Raw genomic sequence first — 19,767 nt, 5'->3', positions numbered from 1 at the left:
GCTCAATCATACGTTCATCCATTTATTCATTCATTCATTCAATCAATCAATCATTTCTTCATTCATTCATTCATTCATTCATTCATTTCTTCATGCATTCATTCATTCATTTCTTCATGCTTTCATTCATTCATTCATTCATTCATTCATTTCTTCATTCATTCATTCATTTCTTCATTCATTCATTCATTTTTTTCATTCATTCATTCATTTCTTCATGCATTCGTTCATTCATTCATTCATTTTTTCATTCATTTCTTCATTCATTCATTCATTCATTCATTTCTTCATTCATTCATTCATTTCTTCATTCATTCATTCATTTTTTTCATTCATTCATTCATTTCTTCATGCATTCGTTCATTCATTCATTCATTTTTTCATTCATTCATTCATTCATTCATTTTTTCATTCATTCATTCATTCATTCATTTTTTCATGCATTCATTCAATCATTCATTCATTCATTCATTCATTCATTCATTCATATATTCGTTCATTCATTCATTCATGCATCCATTCGTTTGTTTCTTCGTTTATTTCGTTTATCCTTTTTCAATGTGGTGACGTACGGTGTAGATGTTAAAGCCAATGGCAATACTTTTGTCACCATATTGAAGGTATCAAAAGTCTTCCTCCTCTTCAGCCTGGAGACTAATTCATGGAATTTGTGTTCCAGCGAAAGTCGATGTCTTTTGTTCATCTTAGGATTGGGCCTTCCATGGACCAATGGGTCTCTGACCTTATCCCACAGCGGAGTGAAATCATCGGGAGATCAACCAGAATAAGATGTATCGGGCATGGAACCATTTCAAATTAATTTACTCGAAGTGGTTTGAATTCTGTCGGTCTAGAAAAAGTCCCTTTCCTCTGGGTTGAATAAAGTCGCGTTCTGGATGTGTCACGACTTCTTTACTACAAGGAGGACCTTGCAATAAAGCTCTCGACCTGGACGTCGTTTGGAGAGAGTTTTGACGAAATAGCTGTTCTTTCTCACACTTGGTATCATTCATAAGCACGCCATAAATAGTGCGCTATTTAACGCTTGCTGCGCTCCGATAGCCAGACTAATGTGATAGCTAGCATGTACACATGGTTGTGTGTACCAAACACGTACACACTTGAACGTACACGGAACGAAGAAAAATCGACACAAAGACTTGTGTTAAACAGAACGAAACACTATGCAGAAGTAACCGAATGTCTACTTTGATCCTGTGTTATGTTGGCAGCCCTGGTTGGCATAGAGACAGACATACCAACCCTTCCATCTCGCGTTTTGTACGTAGCGAGGTGAATTACTGGAGGAGGAATGAGGGGATATGCTAGTTGGTCTTGTGTAACGTTGGTAGGCCTGATTTAAAGTGTTTATGGGTTTTCTAACATATCTACTGACACACACACACACACACACACACACACACACACACACACACACACACACACACACACACACACACACACATATTCACACACATACATTCAAACACTCACCAGCAAAAGCTGCTTCTCAAAATAGATATAAATCTGAACATTGAACTCCGGAAATATTAGACAAGTTTTGGTTGGCTTACCTGAAGTCATGCTGATGGAACTAATACACAAGCCACATATGCCACGACACCGCTGAGCAATTCTCTTCAGGAAGTACAGAATGCATCGCCTCGAACGGAGCCAGAGAACTCTTGGAGTCGCGAAATCCGTCACGTTTTCTAGAACGTTCTCAGGGATTCGGAGGATGCGCAAAGCATTCGACGACTCGGTATGTACGAGTATGTAGGTTTATTATTATTTATTGTTATTGTTATTATTGTTGTTATTATTATTATTGTTATTATATAGTTCTTCTTCTTCTTCTTCTTCTTCTTCTTCTTCTTCTTCTTCTTCTTCTTCTTCTTCTTCTTCTTCTTCTTCTTCTTCTTCTTCTTCTTCTTCTTCTTCTTCTTCTTCTTCTTCTTCTTCTTCTTCTTCTCCTTCTCCTTCTCCTTCTTCTTCTCCTCCTCCTCCTCCTCCTCCTCCTCCTCCTCCTCCTCCTCTTGTTTTTGCGTTAAGATATGCAACTTCTTGGTAAAGGGTGAGAATGTCCTTTGGTTTTTCTTCTATTTGGAGAAGGCGTGTGACAGGATTGAAATTGAGGCGTTGCGGGTGTTTTGGATAAGGGAAGTCTAGAATGCATATATTTTTTAAGAGAACTAGAAGGTCGGGAATGGAGAGTGGTTTAAGGTTAAAATGGGTCTGCGCCAGGGTTGTGTAATGTCACTATAGTTGTTCAACATAGTGAGGTAAACGCAAGGATGCTAAGTAGGGGTTTGGATTGGGTCATTATGATAAGCATTGACCATTCACGTGAGCGTCTTATCACGGTGAGTCCTTGTTCTCTTTGGGAGTACATATCGCTTCAGTTTGAGTTCTTGGAAATTGGAACATTGCCTTTACGATAACATGTGACCTTCGAAGTAGATCATCTTCGGTTCGAGTTTTGTCGGAAGTGGAACATTTTTCCGAAGACGTGGTAGTAGTGCTGATGGTGTCGGTAGTGGTGGTGTTACCATCGGTGGCGGTTGTGGTGGTGTAGTCGTCGATGGTGTCGGTGGTGTTGGTGTAATTGTGGGATCTAAATCGGCCGGGGAATTCCACGAAGGCTGTGAGTCGGTAAGGGAAAGCTTCTGCAGTCAAGTGAAAGCAGCAGTAGTGTTGATCGGTGGCGAAGTAGGCCGGTGCAAAGGGTCCTTCCAGGTGGGTCTGGAAAGGACGACATATTCTGCAGCAGGACATCGAGGTAGGCGGTCTCTGTCGCAGAGGAACGTTCTTTGGAAACAAGACTCCTTCAGGGTAGCCAGTCTGTCGTCCTTAGATGAGTTAAATCACCACTTTTAGGTGTTAGCGTAAATAGGGTATTTAAAAGGGTTCCTCGTTGTGAAGCGGTCAGTTTAGATATACCCCAGATCTCTTCGTCACGGAGTCCCGTGCCTGAGCTGAAAGTAATAGGGTGCCAGTAGTCATCACAAATTTTATAAAGAACTTGCTCGTAGCGAAGGAATGAAGGACTGATTGCAGTTGTGATTACCTCATTTGGGAAGAACGCCTACACAGAAAACATTTTGGGCCGCATGAGATCAGATGAAAAATAAGATAAAGATAAATAATAATGACAATAGTAATGATAATGATAATAATAGTAGTAATGATTATTGTGGGGAATACATCCGGTTGGTATTGAGGGTGAAAATATTCCAGATTTTCTAATCTGATGTTATGAATTCCTTTTCAAGATATTGAAGACATACGTCATCTTCCATGAGTCTACTTTTAAGCAAACGCATTTTCAGTCATTTTAGGCGACTTTGGAGATATTTGTTCTATAGCTACACCCCATATAATTTGCCATTTCTTTCCCTGAATGATATTCGAGAACCATGAGGAAATAGCGTATCAAGTATTGAATACGTGGACACATTATTATAGATGTAGATAGCAGTACTTGGTTTGAAAATACATTACTAGTTTGCCACTTAAATATATCTATCATATTCCACTTCAGTACTGTTGTATAGGAAAATGGGAAGTGCATGTAGCAGATAAGAATATCCGTAGACATGACAGAAGAAATACATTTTTAGACGAAAGTGTAAGATTTTTTTTTCTTCTTCTTTGGCAATGTGGAGGACGCAAAATATATATTCACGGTGATTGCAACGGAAGACTGGCAGATGTGATGGTCGTTGAAGAGAGATGGATGACTTGCTATCGAAAATGCTCTGCTGACAGCAACGACGTCACTCTCCATGTGCTGGTAATAGTTCGATAGAAGAAAGAAAGGAGGAGATGTGGGGGGGTGGGGGGGAAGATTCGAGTAAGAATGACTCACTAGCCAGAGGCAGTGGCTCCTTCCGACCGACACTTTGCAGCTGCTGTGGGAAGAAGTCGCGCCTGGGCTCTTCTCAAGTGTACCGAACATCGTCTCAATGTCGAACAGCCCCTCGTTATGATTTCCATTCACTCGATTGATTTATGCGTCATAATGGGAACAGGGTGTCTTTGTGAAATCAGCTGCATGTGGTGTACGTGGAGGTAGCTTGCTCTTCTTGGGGTAGAAGCTCCTCTAAGCTGAAGATTATCCTCTGGCGAAATATATTTTATTGCAAATCCAGAAGAATCCGAAGGTGACCCGAAAGAAGTAGTTTGCATGTCCAAGCGGCCGGGAATCAGCTCTGCCTCGCTCGTCCCGCGTCGGAAGGACTGTTCAGACTTCTTCCTCTTCTTCTTCGCGTTCTAATAATAATAATAATAATAATAATAATAATAATAATAATAATAATTAATAATAACAATAGTAATAATAATAATAGTAATAATAATAATAATAATAATAATAATAATAATAATAATAATAATAATTAATAATAACAATAGTAATAATAATAATAGTAATAATAATAATAATAAAATACGATTACGATTCTTCGGTGCTACTCAGATTCCTCTTGTGTTGGTCACATTGTTTGGACACACACACACATGCATACACACGCACTTACATGCTCGCGCGTGCACACACACACACACACACACACACACACACACACACACACACACACACACACACACACAGGTGTGTTTATCTCTAGTCTTCAATCCTATTACCAAAATCATAGCCTGAGTTACGAAAAACAAAGGAAAACATGAAGAAGATATTAACGTTGCTAAGAGACATGTTTGTCTTGAAAAAAAACAAGAATACTTTAAATTCCTTTTTTTTTTCGAAGTCAAAGTATATCTTAGAAGGAAGGAAATGCTGATCGAGACGAAGAAGAATTCCGCGACTTGTAGTATGTTGAAGGAAGGAAATTGCCATTGCGGTACTTTTGCTAAGGTTTTATGCCAAAAAACCTTTTCCCCTTATAAGGTGTGGGTGTGGGGGGGTGGAGGGTGAGGCAAATCAGAGAACACGCCCACATGTTTTAAGAAACGGTTAGACAAGTTTATGGATGGGGATGACAAGTGGTAATGGACATGGAATTGCCTAGTGTAGGCCTTATGGTCTCTTGCAGTCTCCTTCATTCTTGTGTTCTTATACATAATTACAAACCCTTTCACCCAATTAAATGGTCTTTAATTTGCGTAAATGGTGTGTCTGAAATAATCATATTGGACATCACCCTCTTTAGGCCGTCGTAGGGAGTTGGTTTCGTCCTCGTCTTGCAACTACGATGAGCCGGGATCAATTCTCAACGAGTCCCGGTGATCGCCACGTACCCTCTTCATCATGGGATCTAGCTCCTTTGCTTGATTAAATCGCCTTTGGGAACCAAAACACTGTCTCTAAATAGTCTTATAGTAATGGAGACAGCGTTAATTTCGTTCATCACAGGACCTTCCCTTTGGGTAAATAGGATTAACAGGCGTCAGGTAAATCAAAATCACTTGAGAACGTCATCGTAGCACTAAGGGTCTGAGGTATCAGACTTTTAAGATTTCTTGCATGTCGCCCCCCACCCCCCACCCCCTCCCCCCAACTCCAGGAAGTGATGAGTGTCCCGGGCAGGAAACTGACCGCGGCTGTGTGTGTGTGTGTGTGCGTGTGTGTGCGTGTGTGTGCACGGACGGGCCTGACCGGGCGGCGCGGCGCGGCGCGGCGCGGGTGAATATCCTTTCTTCCTTCTCGACGTCACGCCAGCGGCGCTCGATGCAGACGACGAGGATTTATGTTTTACCAAAGACATCACAGTAGACTCTGAACCGTTAGGTCGTTTGTCATTTACTGGTGTCCAGGGTATCAGGGATAAATGAGTAAATGGATAAATAGATTAATAAACAAATAGAAATTTGTATTTGTTGTTACTTGGCTCCATTTCATTGATCGTATTTCGGGTTGCTTTGCTTTCTCGACGTGTATCATTGATATGATCAGGGTCCTTGTCTCATGTCTCTCGAGGATATGTTCGAATCCTCTACTGCGCACAGGCTCCTCTGACGTGAGTAACAGAACCCCGGAACGATTCACATTTGTTACGACGCACATTGAATGAATGAAACCGCCCTTATTTCTTTTCTTTGGGTTTTTGTGTTACCACAGACATTTCGTAGTTTCGTATCCTTTCGTCGACTTCTTTTTCGTGAAGTCTCCCGAGATTGTTAATTATGATTTTATTTCCTTTGTTTTAGAAATTCTCCAGAGCTTTACTGTTTATGTTCTTTTACTAGACAGCTTTCCTTGGGGAAGATAACTTACTCTGAGTCAGATTGTGTTTGTATTTGTTTTACGTGTGTACAGGGTATGTGTCTGTATTTGTGTGTGCATGTATGTGTGTGTGTATGTGTGTGTGTGTGTGTGTCAATATACTGTTTATTTCACTCGGAAGTTTTAAAAAGCTCCGGCTTTTGTGGCATTGTCTTGGGCGTGTGAACCATCGTCGTGGCGGGGACAGAGAGGCAAAGAAAGGAGAATCGAGATCGGGGCGGAGCTGCGCGGTGTCATCCCGCGCGTCGGAATGCATTGTGCACTTTGCCAACTGTTGCAGCAGAGGCGCGACGGAGCCGGCCGTAGTATTAGCTCAGTGATAGTGGCGATGATAGTCATGGTAATTGGCAACATTGTGCAGATGGTCCTCCTGTTTGCGAATCGTGTCTGCAGGAACTCTGGAGGCAGCCAAGCAGGGAAGTGCTCAAAGGGTGTTTGGTGTAACCAGCGACCAAGTCCTTTGACACGGCCAAGGGTTCTCGCCCCTCCTTGAAGGAGTACCTCTTCCCTCCTCCTTCGTCCAGGCTAACCTGACGTTGTAGGAGAGAGGGCAAACGCAGAGTATGGGATCCAATGTATTTAACGTTTCACCCAGCATGGCTTCTTCAGAAATAACATAGTGGACAAACATCTTATGATATTTCTGAAGAAGCCCTGCTGGGCGAAACGTTAAATACATTGGATCCCACACTCTGCGTTTGGCCTCTCTCATACAGTGCTGTTGCAGCCGTTGCTGCTTTTACTAACCTGACCTTCTCCGGTGCATTTGTAACTCTTATTTGACTTGTTTACTAACCCTTTAATTTATCATCTATTTCGTTTATTTCATTCCTTATTCATATATTCATTCATAGCGTTTTATTATATATTTATCTACTTTTTCGCAACCTACGGGACTAATGGCTATGACTGCTTGTGATGGTCCTGCAAGATGGACAGTAAAGAGGATCATCTCCCAACTCCCCATTTTCAGGACTTGTCAACCCGTCATCTTCATCTAGAGGTGCAGCCTCGAGGGGCTGGCACTTGGTCTCCGGACAGGGCACAAGATGTCTATCAACCTCAGTTGTACTTCTTCCACCTTTGCACAAATGGGGAATTGGCGACCGTGACTTTTATGTTACGTTCACCTGGTAACGTATAAGCGACTCTTCCACACAAAGAGACCGAGGATCGTTGCCGTGCACTGCGGGGCTGGGGGAGTCTCCAATCAGTGAAACTAGAGGTAACAAACAAAATATCATATTATTATTTCTATTTTCACCATCGTCGTCGCCATCGTCGTCGTCGTCCTCCTCCTCCTCCTCCTCCTCCTCCTCATCATCATCATCATCATCTTCTATATTTGCATCAGTCCACGGGAAGCGCCTAGAAGTCTTTTGCAGGTGTGTAATCCTTTGGAAACCATTTGCAGGTCTTTGGTTCTGTGTGCGTCTGCGTGTATGTGTGTGTGTGTGTGTGTGTGTGTGTGTGTGTGTGTGTGTGTGTGTGTGTGTTTGTGTGTGTGTGTGTGAAAGAGAGAGAGAGAGAGAGATAGGAAGAGTCCGGTTGTGGAGAGTGAAAGTTTTCGAGCAGCAGCAGTGGAAGGTGCGGAAGAGTTGACACCAGGAGACGCCGAGCTGCGGTCGAGGTCCTCCCCCGTCACCTGTGCCCTGGGTGCCTTCGGGACTCCAAGGGATTCCAGAAGTCGCCGGGAGCTCCCGGGGAGTCGACAGAGCGTCTGTGTCTCGCGGAACGCGAGTGAAACAAACCCGGCACAGTAGGAATGGAGGTCTGGTACATGTGCTTGAAAACCGTATTGATGAGTTTAGTTTGTTCACATGATTATGCCAAATGTATTTTTTTCAATAAGAATTCAAATGAAGTAGGGTGATAGGTACATTAGACTGATAACGTGTACTTAATATGTTTAAGTTGCTTAAATATGTGATTTCTTTAGTAGTGTGTGTGTGTGTGTGTGTGTGTGTGTGTGTGTGTGTGTGTGTGTGTGTGTGTGTGTGTGTGTTTGTGGTTCACTATAGTCTTGCATCCCGTGCTAGACTCGTGGTCGACTGCTCTCACCGTCCCGGATGAGAGCTTCAGGGCTAGTATGAACTGATCTCAGGGTAACACTGACCCTATACACACCTCTCACTCATCACCTTGCTCAATGGAGCCAGTAACAGCTTGTCTTTACGTATTGGAAGGGTTCAGTTCCTGAGGAAGGCGTAGCCAAGACATTACCCCGGCCTCCTATGTAATAAAAGAAAATCGCGTGACGTATACCAGAAGAAAAACTTTGAAGCACATCATCACTTGGCGTTGACGCCCCATACCTGGATAGAATCGCCAGGCGCCGGCACCGCATCAGTCGATGACGTCACTGTCCCGAGGAGGCCAGACGCGGAACTAAATGGGAACTCACCACACGTGAGAGTCCAGCTGAGTTTAATGCTGTAATTACAGGTCACTTTGGTACATGGGAAGGCTCAGTCGCGGCTCGTAATTACCTGTTTCCTGCTCGAGGAGGAGCCGCGAAACTCCCTTTTCTTTCCATCTTCGCTCTGGAGGTGTAACTTGAGATCCCTGAGGGACTCCACTTCTTTCTTCGTAAACACACTCGTACTCCTGAAATGGTATCTCGATGTCTGTTTGTCAAGACTAAGGCTTGTAATTGAAGGCCGATCACAAAAATTATACACTGAGTTGCAATGACAAAACATGGCGACAGATGTCCTTTCTGTGCATAACGAAGTCAGGTGCAGGAAAAGAAAATAGTAAACAAAGTTTATTCCATTCACTAACTACGCGATTGGCGAGAATGTTTTTAGCCGCGATCAGATCGTTCCTCGCTCTAGCCACGCCGTTCAAAAAGAGACACTCGACAAGTGCCATGAATGGATTGTTATGAATCTACCAGATAACCGGGTTTGAACGAGGGTTAACGAGAAAGACTGTTTAATGACGCTTACGTGTCTCCTGTGCCCTGGAGGTAGCGCGCGCCACCGACGGGATGAACCCCCCTCCCCCCATCGACCGGTTTTACGATTCACTTGAAGGATGAAGGACCAAAAACAATACAAGTGAGCATCGCTAATTTCTATAGAGTTGACAGGATCACAGTCATTGAAAACTTGTGACTGCGGTATCGCTTGATAGATTTGATATTTGATGCATTATGTGGTAGGATGTAATATATCCTGTGCAGCTCATAACATTGAGATGAAACTTACAATACACTGAATTACAATAGAAAAACATTTTGACATTTTTTTTTTGGTCCAAAAACTTAAAATTATAATTGTGTAGACAGACAAGTTAACACACAATTAGGTAAACAGAATTCGTTTGATTAATTGTGGAATTTTACAGCCTATTGTGTGTGTTTATCCAACCAAATCTTAAAACCTCGAACTGTGATTAGATTACCATAACAAATCATCTGGACATTTGTTTATTCGGTAAAGTTGGCAACACTGATTTTCCCTCATTTTGTTACATGTAGTATCATCGTGTTCTACGTTGCATTTTTTTTTATTTTTGTCAATAATCACTTTATTTATTACCATTTTCATTTCTTTTAATCCATTTATTAGATTATTTATTTATTATTATTTAGTATTCAATATTGTTTATTCATTTATCTATTCGTTTATTTATTTCTGGGTTTACGCATGCCGTGGTGGGAGTAGACATGGAAAGCTATTACAGCGCTCATAGACGTCCGTCACGTTTTCCCTTAACTTTACCCGTTTAGTTTAGCTTTATCCTACTTACCCGTCTCTCCTCCAGGTATCCCGTCCACCTTTCCCCCGTCTCTCCCGGCCAAGAACCCTAGGGAGCTGCTGCTGAGGTGTGGACGGGGAACTGGGTTGGGGGTGGGGTCGTGTCTTAGAGACACATGAAAACGTCTCGGCCCCGTAGTCGAGAGGTCACCGTCGTTGAGGACAATTACGCCTCGCGCTATTTCATGCAGGAGATTGTATAGGACAGGTACATTAGGGTTGTTTAAAAGACCATAACGACTTCCTCCCCCCTCCACCCCCGCCCCCCCTGCCATATATCTTCCACCGTGTGAGGGGGGGGGGGCTCCCCTCTTTCTTTCCTTTTCAACAACGTCGGCGCCATCGTCCCGGATCACGTGCTCGACGGGTGATCGACAGATGTTGCCCTTCTGGGTGAGAGCTCGGAACTTCTGTAGTCCGGTCCATGGGTAATGATGGGACCTTGCATACACGCACACGCGCGCGCTCGCACACACACACACACACACACACACACACACACACACACACACACACACACACACACACATATATATATATATATATATATATATATATATATATATATATATGTATGTATGTATATATATATATATATATATATATATATATATATATATATACATGCAAACATAAGGACACTGTATGGCTGGAAAGTAGGGATGTATCTCCATACAGGTGTTTGGATAGCTAATCAGCGTTGGCGCCGGCGCCGTCGTGCGGTTTGACGCCGGAGGTCGGAGCGCCTAGCAACTTGTCCGCCATCTTCTTTATGGACCCGGATGTACACTTGTGAATATGTTTATGATGGGTGCGCATGTGCTCCATCGAACACATGCGTACATACACACACACACACACACACACACACACACACACACACACACACACACACACACACACACACACACACACACACACACACACACACACACACACACACACACACACGTCGTTCCGGGTTCGAATCCCACCCAGGGCTGAAATAATTTCAGTATCGCTGCGCTGCGAGTCGTTACTCCAACTCGTGGGCGGGGAGATGTGTGCGTGTAAAGTCACAGCCTTACCCATAGATCGGTCGCATATGAGCTCTGAGCTCTCTTCCGGGAGGGAAATAGCTCCCGATCACGAGTCCAACCCGTGATCCAAGACCATGGTGAATCACACATATCTACCCGCCTCGTAGGTTATCATTATGTAATTGCTTTGATTGTAAAATATTTACTTCACTTTGCTTGTGCTTGTGCTTGGTTTCATCATGGCAGGGATGCTGCCAAGCCTTGCTTGTGGGAGAGGAGGTGGATGAGGAGGAGGAAGATCAGAGGAAGAGGAGGAAGCGGAGGAAGAGGAGAGGAGGAGGAGGAGGAAGAGGAATGGAGGAGGAAGAGGAGAGGAGGAGGAGGAGGAAAAGAAGAAGAGGAGGAAGAGGAGGATGGAGAGGAGGAGGAGGAGGAGGAGGAAGAAGAAGAATAGGAGGAAGAGGAGAGGAGGAGGAAGAGAAGAGGAGAGGAGGCAGAGAAAGAGGAGAGGAGAAGAGGAGAGGAGGAGGCAAAGGAGGAAGGGGAGAGGAAGAGGAGGTTGGAGGAGGATGGAGAGGAGGAGGAGGAAGAGGAAGAGGAATAGGAGAAAGAGGAGAGGAGAGAGAGAAAGAGGAGAGGAGGAGGAAGAGGATGTAGAGGAGGTGGAGGAGGAAGAGGAGAAGGAGGAGGAAGAGGAGTGGAAGCACAGAGGAGCAAGTTTGTTGTTGCTCACGCTCGTCTCGGGGCCTTCATATTATTTTGTGTCTGTTGCTGGTTGAGTGGTTATTGCGACACTGCGGGTATTTGTCCTTCATGTTCTTGAACTGCTGCAAGGCAGTTTTTGTCCCGCCATTTTTTTTTTTATTTTTTTTTTTTTTTTTGGCTCGTCTGACGGAGAAGGTCACACATGAACCTTGCCCTCCGCCGAGCGGCTGCACGACGGCGAGGAGCCTTGCAAGGGACTCCCACACTTGCAACGGGATATGCAAAAGGAGGAGGAGGGGGCGAAGGTGCCAAGGTGTTCCTTATAAAGCTTTGGGTCCTACTTGGGGTACAAAGTCGTGCGCGCGTCGGCCGTGAGCGGGGAGCAAGGGTATGCATGCATAACCTGCCCCTGGTCGTTTGGAAACGTCTCGCTTTGTACCGAGTCGGGTGGTAGTATACGATGGCTGGCGCAAGTTGTTGTTGTTGTTGTTGTTGTTATTGTTGTTGTTGTTGTTGTTGTTGTTGTTGTTTGGGAGGGGCTGAGTGTTGGGGAGGGGGGGGAGACGACGATTGGTGAACTCCTCGACCCCTCGGCAACGAGTCTCGCATTGTCTGGCGTGATTGGCGTAGCCTTGAGTATTTAATTATGTGTGAGTGTTTGCCTCTGTACATGTATCTGTGTGTGTGTGTTTGTTTGTATGTGTGAATGCGTGTGTGTGTATGTGAGATATATAGAGAGAGAGGGTGTGTGTGTGTGAAAGAGAGAAAGAGTGTGTGTGTGTGTGTGTGTGTGTGTGTGTGTGTGTGAGAGAGAGAGAGAGAGAGAGAGAGTGTGTGTGTGTGTGTATGTGTGTGTGTGTGTGTGAGAGAGAGAGAGAGAGAGAAAGAGAGAGTGTGTGTGTGTGAGAGAGAGGGAGAGAAAGGGAGAGTGTGTGTGTGTGAGAGAAAGGGAGAATGTGAGAGAGAGAGAGAAAGAGAGTGTGTCCGTGTGTGTATATATGTGTGTGTGTGTGTGTGTGTGTGTGTGTGTGTGTGTGTGTGTGTGTGTGTGTGTGTGTGCGTGCGTGCGTGCGTGCGTGCGTGCACGTGCCCGAACCTCCGTCCAGTTGACCGGGACTTGGAAGCGCGCCCACCGGCCACTTCCCCCATTGGTGTCGCAAAGACACGTGACGAACACGAGGAAAACGGTGCCTAGTTGTTGTTGGTGTAACAAACGTGGCGACGCGACGTGAGCGTGCGGAGAGAACACTTTCAAACTCTAAAGTGCCCGAAATGAACACGAGTCTGTGGAATATTTTTGGGAACTGTTTAGGGTCTGAAAGAAGGCAGGATATTAGCGGTAATGAGTAAAAATTCGATTTACATCTGATTGCGAACAGCAAGGAAACGAAGAAAACGGGAATACAAATTTGTCCGTGGAGGATCAACGTTGAGTATTTTTCGTTTGTGGAAATGTAGGAATTCATCAATAAACAATGACCTGGAGAAAGCGCCTGCAGTCGGGGAATAAAGTGAAGTGTACAATATTTTATGTTGTACACGATATATTTTTCGCATATATTTACCCTGATCTGACCAAAGTACTTGACTCAATTTGGGCTTGGCAGACAAATTTATCATGTCCTCATATGTATTTTGCTTTTAATCTCGTGTGTGCATACACACACACACACACATACACACGATGCGTGGCGCAGTGATAGAGTTCCCGGCCTCCACTACGGCAGCCCGGGTTCGAATCCCGCCCAGGGCTGAAATAATTTCAGTATCGCAGCGCTGCGAGTCGTTACTCCAACTCTCGTAGGCGGGGAGTTGGGTGTGTGTAAAGGTGACAGCATTACCCATAGATCGGTCATACATACGAGCTCTGAGCTCTCTTCCGGGAAGGAAAATAATTGTCGGTCACAAGTCCAACACGTGATCCAAGACCATAGTGAATCGCACACTTCTTCATGACGACAGGTGTAATTGTACATGGGTTGCTAGGGAGAGGGTAGGGAGGGAGGGGGGGAGGTGGGGAGGGCAGAAGCTTTCGAAATGAAAGAGTCTGCCAGGAAGTCGATGTTTCAACCGAAGTTTTTGCGTTTGTCGTTTTTGTGCCAATTGTGTGTGCGGCCGCTGAAGGTGTGAATGGCTACGATTGGTCCTAAAGCTCCCTTTCCCCCCCTCTCCCCTCTCCTCCCCCCCTCTCTCCCCCCCCGTGTTCGTGTTGATCCCAAGCTACGTGTACGGTCAACCACCAAACAGAAATACTTGTCTTCATCTAAATGGTGCCAGTTTTCATTTAAGCGTTTGGGGCTATGACTTCGCTCAATTTGTACCTGTGGTGGCTTGGCAAGGGAATGTTTTCTTCCCTTTAATCCATTCATAGCTTAGGGTGATTCACATGTATTAGATTCACATGTTTTAGTTGATTTTCGTAGGATTTATTTGTGATATTTGGAATCGGCTTTGTGCCTCGCAGTTGCTCTTTTTCCAGTCTGTTGTAGAAGAGCAGAATGTGCACATGTAAACATTTAAGGATGTGCATTATATACCAAGGACTTAGTGACCACAGACCTTGCAATCCCTACAAGGCGGTCGCTTTGTTATTGTCAGAAGATTGCAAGGCAGGGGATAAGAGGATATGCATGTCTAGTAGGTTTCCATATGAACACTTACGCTGTATGTATAGTGTAAAAAATTAAGACATGTGCACTTGCATATGAGTAGGTAAACGTCTTGGTGTATGTATTCGTGTATATTCATGCGTGTTTGAGAATATCTGTGTATGCATACACACATATTTATTCAAAAAGATGTTTATCCATGATGATATTTTTTTTGGATAATTGACCTCCCTTCCCCCCTCCCATCCCCCTGCACCTCCTCCTACCCTTCCCATGGGAGTTGAGAATTGATAGTTCGTTTGATAATTAAAATAATAATAAAAAATAAGACTTGCCTACGTGTCCTCTTTTCATTTGCCGGCAGACTATCCCAAGTTCGTCTTTTTTTTTTTTTTTTTTTTTTTTTTTATTCTTGGTCTGTCGGTCCTTTAACTCTTGCTCTCTCTTTTGTTACTGCCACCCACTCTCTTTCTCTCTCTCTCGCTCTCTCTGCGTCTGTGTGTGTGTTGTGTGCACACGCGTGGTATGATTCTATATGTATAAGGTGTATGGGTCTTTCTAAACATTTTATGGTATGCAGAGATACATAGTTGCATGTCTGAATGTGTTTGTACGCAAGGATGGTCGTTGGCATATCTGTTCTTTTACAAACACTTGTTTTGGTTCCAGCCCAGCGTATAATGAAGACGAAGTTTATCTCTTCCTAATTTGGTTCTTCAGAAGCCTTCGCTGTGACTGTTTTTGGTCATGCAGATGGCTGAGGAGTAATTGCCAGGTCGTGTATTAATTGCAAAGGACGGCGAGCCCACGCTTGGGCCACACCAGTTGTTAAACCATTTTCCTCTTTTTTTTTTTCTTGGTGCAGTTCGGTTATGTCGATATTTTAGAGTCTTTGTCATCGTGTGTATTTACCTTCTATCTCGGGTATGTTTTAACTCCCGTAGTTTTAACCAGAGTTTTGAGTACCAAGTTTCCGCACTGTATTTGCGACTCTTGTTGCGTAAAATGTTGCAATAGTGGAAGTGTCGACATTGCAATCTGCACCTTGCGCGTCAGACGTTCACTCGCGCTGAAAAGCCAGAACTGTAGAGGCTTTTCAAGAGTGTAACGTTTTGTGTGTGGGGGGGGTGGTAGCTATATGGTATTAAAAAGAAATGTGAGACGAAAGAGAAAATAAACGAATATGCCCCTGGGAGCGATTTTCCAGGCGACCTTCTTTTTTAGGCTTTTACAAAGGATTACAAAGGCGGAGCATGCCGACAGGAGACCTTTTGGTCCATATCTAGGTCGAATGCGAAAAAAATCATAATAATAATAAAATGATAAATAAAAACTATGATAATGTAACTAACAAATAAAATACATAAATGCATAGGTATAGTTAAATAATAAACAAACAGGTAAATAGTAAATAATAATAAATTGACATATAACTAATAATAAATGAAAATCAGACAGACAAATGATAACAAAACAAAAACAAATAATATAAAATAAATTATAATCATTACAGCATGTTGCTTAGGTATTTATCTAAATGATTCTTAAAGTTTCGAACTGAACTTTCCACTCTCTGTATACACTGCTCCTGTAATTTAGAAAAGAAGATTTGCCACGGGTGATAGTCGGACAGAACGCGAGAGAAGATCAAACTAGTGCAACAGGTTGGGCATCATGGCGTGCAACTTTAGCCCAGGTATAGACAAACATCAAGGTTGTGACTATCGTATGAATTAGCACGGTTTTGATATTGATTTGTTTTTCATAGCTAGTTTATTTTTATATCAGACGGTGTAGACACCGAAGAAATTATTGTTTATTTTCAAATTAAGTTTATTTAGGAATGGCAAGGCTAACTGGTGTTCGTGTAAGTCTTTTGTTTCCATCGTGGCTTCTGTGTTGTATCACACGACAACCGAAACGACGCAACGTAGCCATGGCGAACTCCGTTTTCTTTGCGTCTCTATTTTTTTCTTCTTTCTTTTTCTTTTCTTTTCTCTCTTTTTTCCTTCTAATTTCGTGTGTGTAACTTTCGTGTCTTTGAGTCTGACTGAAGGAGGGAGTGAGTGAGGGGAAGGAGATAGCAGCGGGTCGCTCGGGTCGCCAAGGTTTATTTATAAACCCCCAGGAAGGGGATTTAATCTCTTTTTGCTCTTGCCGAGGTTGTTTTGCTCCTGCTTCCGCACATGCGCTTATACACCCCCGTCACCTCTTGGAGCAGGTACAGGTAATATCAAAAGTCGTGAGGCACCTGATGATGTCAATTGCGTAATGGAACCTGTAAGCATTGGGACATGAATGTCGTTTTTTTTTCCGGCACATTTGTTTTTCCGTCTGAAGAGCTGTATTACTAAAACCCTTTTGCTACAAATAGGCGACGGTTTCTGTCGTTTGATTTTTCTGATTTCGTTTGCTATACGTACGAAAATTACCAGTGGGTTTTATAGATACACCAATTGATCTCGTCACCATATCCTCCTCTCTCTCCACCACTCTCTGTCTATCTCTCTCCGCCCCCCTCTCTCTCCCACTCTCTATCTCCGCCTCTCTCTCTTTCCCAGTCTCTATCTATCTCACTCCGCCTCTCTCTCTCCCCATCTCGTTATCTCTCTCTCTCTCTCTCTCTCTCCCCGCATGAGATATTGACTGCATCCGACACGCAGACACATGACACACTTCCGTCATGTACCCAGGGGACCCTCCCCTCTCCCACTCCCCACCACGCTCACTGGCGGACACCCGAACCTGACCCATGACAGAACGGACCTCTAAACCTCTAAAGGAGGGTGAGGAAGGGCGGGGGGAGAGGGCGAGGGTAAAGTAGGGGAAAGTCGAACACGGTGGGGGGGGGAGATGGAGAGGGGAAGGGGGGAGGTACCTTTGTATGTACAGTCCATTGACGTGCACGCAAGCTGCCAAACCAATCCCCCTTTCACTAGGACTCTCCCTTCCCACCCACCTAGCCCTCCCCCTCTCCCACCCCCCGTCCCTTCCGCCGGGCATTGGGAGAGAGTCCCACCAGCCCCCACCAGCCCCCACCAGCCCCCACCGTTGATATACCTAACCTAGAATTATGTGTTTCCCGATGTGGTGCACGTATGAAGGGGTAGTACGTTAGAGTAGGGTGACGCGAGGGGAGGGGAGGGGAGGGGAAGAGGTGGAGTAGGGTGAGAGGAAAGTGGGATTGATGTGGAAAGGGTGGAGGAGCAGGAAAAGGAAATGGGAGGTCTGGGATTTTGGCACCTGGAAATGGAGGAAGGGGCTCTAGATGCGTTAAGAACGGCTGTTTTCTTCTTTGCCTTTTCCTCTTCCATTTCCTCTTCTCCACAGGCTCCCTCTTTGTCCTCTTTCCTCACCTTGTTTTCTGCCTTCTCTTTCCTTCGTACTTCTTGCGAGAAACGACCAAGGACTGGAAAAAAGTCAATTTCCTCTTCTCCATCAGCTTCATCTTTGTCCTCTTTTCTCACCTTGTCTTCTGCCTTCTCTTTCCTTCACACTTCTTGCGAGAAACGACCAAGGACTGGAAAAAACAACAACGATAAATCGTCCGCATACCACCTCTCTGCAAAGCATATAAAGAACACTCGAGTACAATGCCGATGGCTGGAGGGACCCGTTATCCTTGAAGGAAGCTTCTTTCTGTCGTTCGTCGTCGTCATCATCCCAGAGCCCTTGGAAGAGGTCACTCACGTGATGATCCTGGAAGGATGATTTGTCGGGAGAAATTTTCATAATTCGCGGCTTCCTGGAGCGTTAGTGTATGGGAAGAGTCCTTGAGAGATTGAATCCCGGACAGGCTCCCTATACCACCCTCCCACGCGCTCTGGCCGGAAGCAGGAGGAAATGGAAAACAGTATAGGCCCCAACTTTTGCACGCTGGATGTAGAGTTAGTTTCAGGCTGTCTAAGAAGTTTTCTTAGCTGAATAGAATTCCCAAGCAGTAACCAGAACAAACATAAATGGCTTCGTATGGTCCTAAAAAGGTTAATTAAGGTAGCGTCAACCTTTCGACTTCGCGGCACACCTTCGGAAGCGAAGAGGTTAAGATATTAATCGTCTTCCTGATCATCGTGCGTTGAGATCAATGACACGCTAAGGATAACAATGACGTGGTGATGACGTGGCAAAGGAAATGAAATTGCGAAAAGGGTGTTGACGGGAAGAGGGGCGAGTATAGAGGGAAGTGTGTGTGGAAGACGTGAAATGCATAACCGATCCGAAATCGTGTAACTCACTTAAAAGTTTTTGAAATTCATTTAGACAAACATCCCGGTGGTATGGTGGTCTAATTTTTTATTCATGTATCTCTTTGTCTGTTAAGGTGTTTATGATTCTGCATCTGGCCCTGTTATGGGTCTAAAGATCTTATAATGGCCTCTGTCGTTGTATGCCATTGTGAACATCACAGTAGGTATCTTGTTGGTGCATAGTTGCATAAACAGCAGAGGCAGGAGGCAGAGTGTCTTCGTTGGCCCTGGTAGTACTGAAAAGACTGGGGTGAGCAGAGACAGGATAGTGGAAGTCTTTACCCTTTCACGACCAAAGGAGTGAATACCAGACACTTAGATGAAGTCTCCTGTTGCCAGCCAAAATAAAATAAGCCAGAGGCTCACCGCAGAGGCACTTGAAGGCCCGTCTTAAAGTGAAGCATTGCACGGAGGCGGAAACGCTCCCAGAGAGGATGACTTTCGGGTGTTAGGTTCGAGCACGACCTTTGAGTACTATCGATGGGCGAGGCAGTCATCGGAGCAAATTATCATAACGGATAAACGTCTACGATTTATATTACGTCCGGTGGGAGGCTGCGTCGACGAGAGTTTGTTTTGAGCATCGTTAGAGAAACGAGGAAACTCTGCATCACGTCGGAAGGGGAAAATGGCCAAGAGGATCCTCAAGGCGAAGAACAGCCAACTTGGTCGACCGTCTTCTCCTAAAGGAGGAGGTGGATGGGGAGAAGAATGCGAACAACACACCCTCCTGAAGGAGATCATGGCTGAGTTGACAGGATGTAAAGGGAACGTGTGCGCGTGTGGGTAGACTACAGGTTTGCCCCTGTGGTGTGTGGTGTATGCATATCGGGGCTACAAGGTGCTGCGTCGAGTTTTTGCTGCCAGGACGGGAGCGGGATGCGGGTAGTGCTCATCGAACGGGATTTCGATTTAGGTTTCTGGACGTGGCGACTAAGTGGCTCGTGTGGGGTGGTTCTACGAGGAGGGTATGGTTCGTACTTCATTTTCTCGCCGATAGCTGGCGATTCTATCCTAAAGGACAATATCACTCCGAAGAGAGTCGCATGGGTGGTCATTGAGAGGTTTAATGAGGGCATCAGGAAGGAGGGGTAGTACAAGTTAAAAGCTACAATTTTTCCTTGTGTGGATGAGGATTATGCATTAGGGACGGAACACCAGAACTTGTCCAATGTAGTATAC

The sequence above is a fragment of the Oratosquilla oratoria genome, chromosome 43 (assembly GCF_046742065.1).
Source record: "Oratosquilla oratoria isolate Oo_2021 chromosome 43, ASM4674206v1, whole genome shotgun sequence".
NCBI classification, from domain to species: domain Eukaryota; kingdom Metazoa; phylum Arthropoda; class Malacostraca; order Stomatopoda; family Squillidae; genus Oratosquilla; species Oratosquilla oratoria.
This window is presented reverse-complemented; position numbering follows the sequence as displayed.